Source organism: Arachis hypogaea, chromosome 20 (genome assembly GCF_003086295.3).
Source record: "Arachis hypogaea cultivar Tifrunner chromosome 20, arahy.Tifrunner.gnm2.J5K5, whole genome shotgun sequence".
Lineage (NCBI taxonomy): Eukaryota > Viridiplantae > Streptophyta > Magnoliopsida > Fabales > Fabaceae > Arachis > Arachis hypogaea.
Window position 1 is genome coordinate 67,536,847 of NC_092055.1, and position 10,487 is coordinate 67,547,333.

Genomic DNA, 10,487 nt, shown 5'->3' on the forward strand with positions numbered 1-10,487 from the left:
CGCCTAATACGTGAAATAGTTCTTTCAATTTCAGGATCAAATGTGGCTAAGCTCAAATCAGGCAACGAACGCGTCATTCAAAGAAAGAAACATACAGCTCATGGTATTAAAATAAAATAAAATATGCAAATAAAAATAAAAATATGTACACTAATTAATAATTTAGCACACAATTGCAACTCCCCGGCAACGGCGCCAAAAATTGATGCGGTAAGGCATAAGTCGGCCAATTAAGAAGTCAATATAAAAACAGCGTTGCGAGTATAGTTCTTAACCAGCTAAAATTCGCCTCATCAATTTAGAAAGGTTGTCACAAAAGTTTAGAATAAAAATACTGGGAGTATGGGTCCCAGGTCGTCTCCCGACGAGTTGCCAACAAGGGTGCTAATTTATTAATCAGGAATTTTTTGAGAGATTTTGAGAGTTGAATGACAGAAAATAAATAATTATAAATTAAAAGAAAATTATATATTCCAATTAAAAAGCCTTGATTGGGGGAATGATTAATTAGAAGTTCTATCCTTGTTGGAATTTTCTCAAGTGTAGTATAAAGAGGTTGTTAGTTTCACTTAGTTAACCCTTACTAAATAAAGGAAAGTCAAGTGATTGAGCTAACTCTTATTTGTAAATCCTAGTCCTCTCCCTTCGGAAGGTCTAGCGTTAGTAAATACAGAATTAGCCAATAACTTCCAATTTAACTAACCACTTGAGCATTCCAACTCAAGTGTCCTCTCTTAATCAACCCCCATGTCAAGTAGGGAATCTACTCTACTGACATGGATACCATCTTCGTTATTGGGAGTTTGGAATAGAAAAGAGACATGATAATTTAAATAAAATAGGGATTGGAAATTAATTAAAAGTAAAAATAATCCTTTGCATTAATAAATCCAAAATAATCCAATTATAACTCTAAACAATAATTAAGAATATGGAATAAATAAATAGGGAGTAAGAAAACAAACTAGAATAGTATCTTCAACGGAGGTGATGACTCTTCAATATCCAAAAGTGAAAGCAATAAACTAATAAACTATGAATGTAAAGAAAACCTAGAGGAAGAGTAATTTCTCTCTAGTTTCAGATCTAAAACTAAAAAACTATCCTAATGAGAATGTGTGTTGAGTCTCTGAACATTCCCTGGCTCTAGTTTGTGTTTCTGGGCCGAAAACTGGGTCAAAACTCAACCCGAAATCACCCCCAGCATTTTCTGTTATTTCTGCAGATCGTGCATGTCCCGCATACGCGTCAGTCCCGCGTGCACGTCATTTGGCGAATTTCCTTGTCATGCGTACGCGTAAGTCACGCGCACGCATCAGTCACGCGTACATGTCTTTTGTGCGAACTCTAATCCACGCGTACGCGTCAGGCACGCGCACGCATCGCTTAAAATTTCTTCAAATCGCGCGCTCGCGTGAGCCATGCGTGCGCATCGATGCTCGCTGGTTATCTCCTTAGTTTCTTGTGTTCCTTCCACTTTTGCAAGCTTCCTCTACATTTTCTAAGCCATTCCTACCCTATAAAGCCTAAAACACTTAACCCACGGATCACGGTATCGAATGGTATAAAGGAGAATTAAAATACACAAATTAAAGATCTCTAGGAAGCAAGTTTTCAACCATAGAACAAAACTAGGAAGGGATTGTAAAATCATGCAAATCATATGAATAAGTGGGTAAAGACTGGATGAAACCACTCAATTAAACACAAGATAAACCATAAAATAGTGGTTTATCAGAAAGGAAGCATGCAAAGTGGAAGGTGATGCCAGGGCATTTTGGCTAGTTTCACTGACCTTTTCTTTACTGTTTTTAGGGTAGTTTCATGCATTTCCTTAGGAAATAAGCTAGTTTTGGGTAGATATTCACTTACATCTTGATTCAAGCATATATTGTGCATTTTACATGATTTCATGAGGATTTTGCATGAATTTAAGGACAAATTGGACGTTGCATTTCCCATGACTTGGACAAGAACTTTGATGCACTTTATTGCTTAATTTCAGGACAAAGGAAGCAAAGAAGAACCACATTAGTGGCTACGTTAGTTGCACTAACGTTAACACTAACGTGGAATAGGAGTAACTTGCAAAGTTAATGAGAAAAGTGATTGCCAATAACGCTCTCGAAGCCATCATTGCCCACGTTAAGAAATAGAGCCAACGTTAGTGACACTTAACATTATCACTAATGTTGAACCAAGATCATGAGTGGCCACTCAACGTTAAGAAGGAAGGGGGGAGCCAACATTAGTGACACTCAACATTGTCACTAACGTTGGCCAAAGCACATTAAGCCACGTTAACTCCCACGTTAACCTAGTTAACGTGGAAGCTAACGTGAAGGAACAAAGTGGTCGACAATGTTAGTGACACCCAACATTGTCACTAACGTTGGAAGAACACAAGCCCCCAATGAGCCACGTTGACTCCCACGTTAACCTAGTTAACGTGGAAGCTAACGTGAAGAAAGAAGGTGATCGCCAACGTTAGTGACACCCAACATTGTCACTAACGTTGGAAGGAGCCACACATGCCACCATGAGCCACGTTAACTCCTACGTTAACTTAGTTAACGTGGAAGCTAACGTGGATAAGGGAAGGATGAGCCAACGTTAGTGACACTCAACTTTGTCACTAACGTTGGAGATGGCTAGCAAGGCCACGTTAGAAGCCACGTTAACCTAGTTAACATGGACTCTAACGTGGAAAATAGGGGCAATTTGGAACGTTAGTGACAATGGTAAGTGTCACTAACGTTCTCGAAGGATGGCAAGCCTACGTTAAAAGAGCCACGTTAACTAAGTTAACGTGGGCTCTAACGTAGGGAAGGGGGAGGCTTCTCAACGTTATTGGGAAAGTTGAGTCCCAATAACGTGTGTGAAGGACATAGTGGAAACGTTGGTGGCAACGTTTGTGCCACTAACATTGAGGTTAACGTGGCCTTTAACTTTGGTGAGGAACGTTAGTAAAAAAGGTGATTGTCACTAACGTTCTCGAACCCATATTTTCACTGAACGTTAACACCACTAACTTCCTGAGCCAAAGCCCCTGCCCACTTCATACTTTCTCTCTGCAAGTAAAAGCTAAGCCCAATGAAGAAGAGAACTGCTTCCAACTCAAGATCCAAAGGCCCAAGACTTGAAGAATCAACTAGAAGAATAGAAGAGTAGTATATATAGGAGTATCTTTGAAATATTTTGAGAGTTGGAAATTATAGGGAGACTCTTAGCATAGAACTAATCTTTGTATTTACTTTCTCTGCACTTCTAAGTTTTCATCATGTATTCTCCATCTTTGTTTTCATTTTCCAAAGCTAGGAACAACTAAACCCCTGTCATTGGGTTAGGGAGCTCTGTTGTAATTTGATGGATCAATACTAGTTTTCATTATTCTTCTTCTATCTTTTCTCTTGATTTTACTTGAAAGCTTTCGATCTTCATCCAATTGAGTAGTTATCTTGAAAAAGAAGCTATTCATACTTGGATCTCTTCTGAACCTTGAAAGAGGAATGAAGAGATCAAGCTAGAAATGCTTTCTCATGCTGGACCAAATTGGGTTTGGATAGATATGTGACTATAATCCTCTCAACACTTGGTTTTGGAAATACATGTGGTATAATCAGTGACCATACTTCATCTCTTCTCATGAGCAATTGACCAAGAAATTGGCTATTGATCAAGATTTGAGAGATTGAATTACAAGAAATTGTAATTCAATCACTTAAGATTGCCAAGGAGATCAATGAGTGCATTGATTGAGGAAGAGATGAAAATGAAATTGATCTGGAGAATGCAACATCTCCTAAGCCCAATGAACTCCCCATTTCTGATCTTACCCATTCTCTTTAATTTCTGTTATTTACTTTAATGAGCAATTCCCCCATTCCCATTTACAATTCTGCAATTTACCTTCCGTCATTTACTTTCAGATCTATAATTCTAGCATTTACTTTCCTGTCAATTACCTTCCCGCCATTTTATTTTCTGCAATTCTCAACTCAAATTCTGGATTCGCTCAACTAGAACAGTCCTCTAATTAAAGTTGCTTGATCAATCAATCCTTGTGGGATTCGACCTCACTCTATTGTGAGTTTTTACTTGACGACAAATTCGGTACACTTGCCGAAGGGAATTTATTGTGAGACAGGTTTTTCGTGCATCAAGTTTATGGCGCCGTTGCCGGGGATTGATTGTGCATCAACAATGATTAGATTGGAGGATAACTATATTGAGCATTTTATTTTTGTTTGATTTAAATTTCTGTTTGAGTCATTTACTTTCTGTTTTAGATAACTTATTCCCTTCCCCCTTACTTTTTCTTTGTTATTTACTATTCATCTCACTAACCCACTAACTGTTTGATATATTGCATCACTCATACTAACGGTAATTCTGATAGATATACTTTCTACACCTATTCTCTTTGCTTGTACTTGTTGGTTGTATGACAGGGAGAAGAAGCGGGGCTTCAACTTCCTTTGATTCTGAACCTGGGAGAACCTTCCTTAGACTAAGGAGGGAGGCAAGAGAAAAATGTGTAGTTGGTGGTGAAGAAGAGGAGGAACACTTTGAGGAATACTTTGAACCAAACATGGAAGAAAACATGGAACACCATCATGAAGAAGAGGCTCACAACCATGGCAGAGAAGGTGGAGCAAATCATGCTGGGGAGGATAGAAGAGTTTTAGGCTCTTACATCAAGCCATACCCAGGGAACTGTGGAAGTAGCATTCAAAAGCCAACCATCCATGCCAACAATTTTGAACTGAAGCCACAGCTCATCACCCTTGTTCAGAACAACTGTTCGTTCGGAGGGAGTGTCCAAGAGGACCCCAATCAACATCTAACCACCTTCCTGAGAATATGTGACACAGTGAAGTCTAATGGTGTTCATCCTGACGCCTATAGACTGCTCTTATTTCTATTCTCACTCAGGGATAAGGCAGCTAAGTGGCTGGAGTCTTTCCCAAGGGAGAGCTTGACAACTTGGGAAGACATGGTGAACAAATTTTTAGCAAGATTTTACCCTCCTCAACGAAACAATAGGCTGAGAGCTGAGGTCCAAACTTTCAGGCAACAAGATGGTGAGACTCTATATGAAGCATGGGAGAGGTTTAAAGACTTAACAAGGAGGTGCCCACCAGATATGTTCAACGAATGGGTGCAGCTGCACATTTTCTATGAAGGGCTCTCTTATGAGTCAAAGAAGGCCGTAGACCATTCATCCGGAGGATCTTTGAACAAGAAGAAGACTATTGAGGAAGCCATAGATGTCATTGAAACACTAGCAGAGAACGACTACTTCTATGCTTTCGAAAGAGGGAACACAAGAGGAGTAATGGAGCTAAACAATGTAGATGCTCTGCTGGCCCAAAACAAGCTCATTACCCAGCAGCTGGCTGACCTTATCAAGAAGATGGAGAGGAACCAAGTAGCAGCAGTCTCCACTTCATCAACAACCCAAGAAGGAGTGAATGAAGAAGCAGAGGGTAGTCAGGAGCAAGCCAACTACATTGGGAATTCACCTAGGCAAAACCATGATCCATACTCCAAGACCTACAACCCTGGATGGAGGAATCACCCAAACTTTGGGTGAGGAAATCAACAAGACCAAAGCCTTGATCAAAGACGCCCAAATCCAAACAATGCAGCCACCCAACACTTCACATCTAGACCATATCAACACCCCCATAACAACACCTCCCCACATTCATATCAAGGCCAGAATAACCCTACTCAGCCTGACCTATCATCATTTGATGAAAGAATCTCAAGGATTGAGAATCTACTTGAAAGCATAAGCAAAGAGATTCAAGATAGTAAAGCATTCTGAGAAGAGGTGATATCCAATATGCAGAATCAGGATGCTGCCATCAAGAAACTTGAGACACAAATTGGCTACTTATTCAAACAAATCTCCCGCCACAACCTTCGCAGCAAGACTAGCTCAACACAAAGGGAGGAGTGTCAGGCTATCACCCTTAGGAGTGGGAAAGAACTGAAGGAAACCCCCCAGAAACCACAAAAAGAGGACTCAACTAAAGAGGAAGAAGAGCAGGACGAAGCTCGAGTTCCCACTTTGAATTTACAAAAAGGGGAAGGAGTGCTGAAGCCAGACGCCCCAAGAGTCCCATACCCTCAGCAATTAAGGAAGAAAGGGGATGACAATCAGTTCTCGAGATTTCTTGAAATCTTCAAGAAACTGCAAATCAACATACCCTTTGCTGAAGCAAGAGAACAAATGCCACTCTACGCCAAGTTCTTGAAGGAGCTCATGACTAAGAAGAGAAGCTGGAAGAACAACGAGACTGTGATACTAACCGAAGAATGTAGTGCTATCATTCAGCACAAACTACCCCAGAAATTGAAGGATCCCAGGAGTTTTTAAATCCCTTGTATTATAGGGGAAATCACAGTGGAAAAGGCTCTGTGTGACTTAGGAGCCAGCATCAATTTGATGTCAGTAGCTATGATGAGAAAGATGAAGATTGAGGAAGCTAAACCAACAAAGATGGCCTTACAATTGGCAGACAGATTTGCTGGTGAAGGTGGGAGATTTTATCTTCCCAGCAGACTTTGTAGTGCTGGACATGCAGGAGGAAGCCAAGGCTTCCATTATTCTGGGAAGGCCATTCTTGGCCACTGTTGGAGCTATAATTGATGTACAAAAAGGAGATCTCACCCTGAGATTACATAAGGAAAAGATGACAATCAATGTGTTCAAGGCCATGAGTTACCCACCAGAGCAAATGGGAGAATGTATGAGGTTGGACTCACTTGAAGACACAGTGCAGGAAAGTTTTGAAGAAGAAGAACCTGAAGGTATAATAGAGGAGGAGTCTACGTGTAGTGAAAAGGTTGCAACAGCAGAAAGTCAAATACAAGGTGCACCAAAGGAAGAGAACGAAAAGTCAGAAGCACCCAAACTTGAACTCAAAGCATTGCCACCCTCTCTCAAATATGCGTACTTAGGAGAAGATGAAAATTACCCAGTGATTATAAGCTCCTACCTCAGCCAAGATCAAGAGGATGAACTGCTCAAAGTACTGTGAAACCACAAAGATGCTATTGGTTGGACTCTTGCTGACTTGAAGGGGATAAGTTCGGCCATATGTATGCACAAGATACTGCTGGAAGAAGATGCCAAACCATCCATTCAATCCCAAAGGAGGTTGAACCCAATCATGAAGGAAGTGGTACAGAAGGAAGTTATGAAGTTGTGGCAAGGGGGGTAATTTACCCAACCTCAGACAGCCCCTGGGTTAGCCCCGTGCATGTCGTCCCAAAAAGGGAAGAATTACCGTGGTTCCCAATGAGAAGAACGAACTAATTCCTACAAGGACAATCACAGGATGGCGGATGTGCATAGACTACAGGAAGCTCAACGAGGCTACACGAAAAGATCATTTCCCCCTTCCATTCAAAGATCAGATGTTGGAAAGACTCGCAGGGCACGCTTATTATTGTTTTCTCTACGGTTATTCAGGATATAACTAAATAGTGGTTGATCCCAGAGATTAAGAGAAAACCTCATTCACTTGCCCATATGGAGTGTTTGCCTACAGGCGCATGCCATTTGGGCTATGTAATGCACCTGCGACTTTCCAATGCTGCATGCTTTATGATAGAAAAATTCATTGAAGTTTTTATGGATGACTTCTCGGTATTCGGAGATTCCTTTCCTAGCTGCCTACATCACCTTGCCTTGGTATTGAAAAGATGCCAAGAAACCAATCTGATCTTGAACTAGGAAAAATGTCACTTTATGGTGACAGGAGGAATAGTCCTTGGTCACAAAGTTTCTAACCAAGGCATTGAGGTTGACAGAGCCAAAGTAGAACTTATTGAAAAACTGCCTCCACCCAGTGATGTCAGGGCAATTAGGAGCTTTTTAGGGCATGCATGTTAGCCTTTGAAAATTTGAAAATGAGGTTGTCCTCTGCTACTATCATTTCCCCACCTGATTGGAATTTACCGTTTGAATTGATGTGTGACGCATCGGATTTCGCAGTTGGGGCAATGTTGGGACAGAGGAAAGATAACTTAGTCCACGTGATATACTATGCTTGCAAGGTCCTTAATGATACTCAAAGAAATTATACCACTACTGAAAAGGAGTTGCTAGCAATAGTTTTTGCATTTGACAAGTTTAGATCATACCTCATTGGTGCGAAAGTGATTGTTTTTACAGACCACACAGCACTTAAATATTTGTTTGCCAAGCAAGAATCAAAACCAAGACTAATAAGATGGATCTTATTGTTGCAGGAATTCAATATTGAGATCAGAGACAAGAAAGGAGTGGAGAACAAGGTAGCAGATCACCTATCCAGAATTCCTCATAATGAAGGTGGAGCACATGATACAAGTGTAAACGAGCTCTTCCCTAATGAGCAGTTGATGACAGTTCACAAAGCACCATGGTTCACAGACATTGCCAACTTCAAGGCATCTGGAGCATTACCTCCAAAGATCAATAAACATCAAAAAAGGAAGTTCATGAATGATGCAAAGTACTTTGTCTGGGATGAGCCATATCTCTTCAAGAAGGGTTCAGATGGAATCCTTAGACGATGTGTTTCGGAAGAAGAAGGACGAGAGGTCCTATGGAACTGCCACGGCTCATGTTATGGAAGCCACTTTGGAGGAGACAGAACAACAGCAAAGGTGTTACAAAGCGGATTCTTTTGGCCCACACTTTTCAAGGATGCAAAAGAACTGGTAAGGAGCTGCAATGAATGCCAAAGATCTGGAAACTTGCCCAAAAGAAATGAGATGCCACAGAATTTTATCTTGGAACTGGAACTGTTTGATGTGTGGGGAATTGATTTTATGGGACCATTCCCAACCTCATATGCAAACAATTACATCTTGGTTGCAGTAGATTACGTCTCCAAGTGGGTAGAGGCTATTGCAACCCCAACAAATGATAACAAGGTGGTCATGAACTTCCTCAGGAAGAATATCTTTAGCCGGTTTGGAGTCCCACGAGCACTCATCAGGAGGAAGCCATTTTTGTAACAAATCACTAGAAGCTCTTCTCCTACGATATGGGGTAAAACATAAGGTAGCCACACCATACCATCCCCAAATAAGTGGACAAATTGAGATATCCAACAGAGAGCTAAAGAGGATTCTGGAAAAGACTGTGGGTGCATCAAGAAAGAATTGGTCGAAGAAGCTGGATGATGCTCTTTGGGCATACAGAACAGCATTCAAAACACCACTTGGAATGTCCCCATATCAACTGGTGTATGGTAAGGCTTGTCATTTACCACTATAGCTGGAACACAAAGCTCTCTGGGCTCTCAAGATACAAAACTTCGACAGCATTGCCGCTGGTGCAAAGAGAATCTTACAGCTGCAAGAGATGGAGGAATTCAGGTCACAAGCCTATGAAAATACCAGGATGTACAAAGAGAAGGCAAAGAGAAGACATGACCTGCGTCTTGCACCCAGAAGTTTCGAAAAGGGGCAGCGAGTACTTCTCTACAATTCCAAATTGAGACTGTTCGCAGGAAAACTTAAATCAAGATGGTCCGGACCTTTTCTTGTCACAAAAGTATCGCCATATGGACACATCGAAGTCATGGATGAAGGTTCAGAGAGGACTTTTACAGTTAATGGACAAAGACTCAAGCATTACCTGGCAACATGGGGGAAAACCCCAGAGTAAACTATCATCTCAAGTGAAGGAGGAATCGTCAAGCTAGTGATGATAAAGAAGAGCTTTGTTGGGAGGCAACCCAACCTCAGGTATTTTCCTTTTCACCTTTATTTCAATAAAGATCACAAGTTGTTTCCCCTGTATTGTAAGGAGCTAAGTTTGGTGTTCCATACCAGAACAATCCAAGAGTGATAGTGTAATTCTAAGTTTGGTGTTCCACCAAAGGACAGTAGTTAGAATTACACTCCACTCCCAAAACACATTGCTAGCTCCAACCAATCAAGGGAAACCACTTAGATGTAGTTAGACTTCAGTTAATAAGTGTTTTGTTAACAATAAGATATGAGGTTCTCAGCATATATGCAAGGTTTGGTACTAGGCACGGAACTAAGTTTGGTGTTCACACACCAGATTAAGTTCAGAAATCACAAGCATACATGCAAGCTAACTATTTCTCAAGTGCTTTGGGAACAAGCAACTTCAAATAACTTTGCAGGAATCTTATGAGGAAATGGTGCACTTTCACCCAAGGAAGTGAGGTAGCAAGGATTAGGATGGTGACAAAGAAAGAAGGCAACTAGAAATCGTCACCGGAAGGTTGTATTGTTACTTAATACCATTGTACCCAGAATTGTTGAAAATTGGAATTCCGGATGCACTTTTGATTAATAGTTGCTCGTAGTTTGAACTTTATTTTTATTCTATCTTTTAAAGTTTTGATGCATAGGTCTTTTGTCGCTGGTCTTTATGCTACTGCATCATTTCTTTACTTACTTGTATGCTTGTCCCTTTTGAATCAAATGAAAAGAGAATGATTGTT

General features: G+C 40.8%; 1 non-coding gene across 1 annotated transcript; it reads right to left on the reverse strand.

Moving 5' to 3' along the window:
• Positions 1–5,044: 5,044 nt before the first annotated feature.
• LOC112787246 (small nucleolar RNA R71) lies at positions 5,045–5,151 on the reverse strand. Its single transcript, XR_003194668.1, has one exon. It is a non-coding gene; the product is annotated as a small nucleolar RNA R71 (small nucleolar RNA).
• Between the last annotated feature and the right edge of the window lie 5,336 nt (positions 5,152–10,487).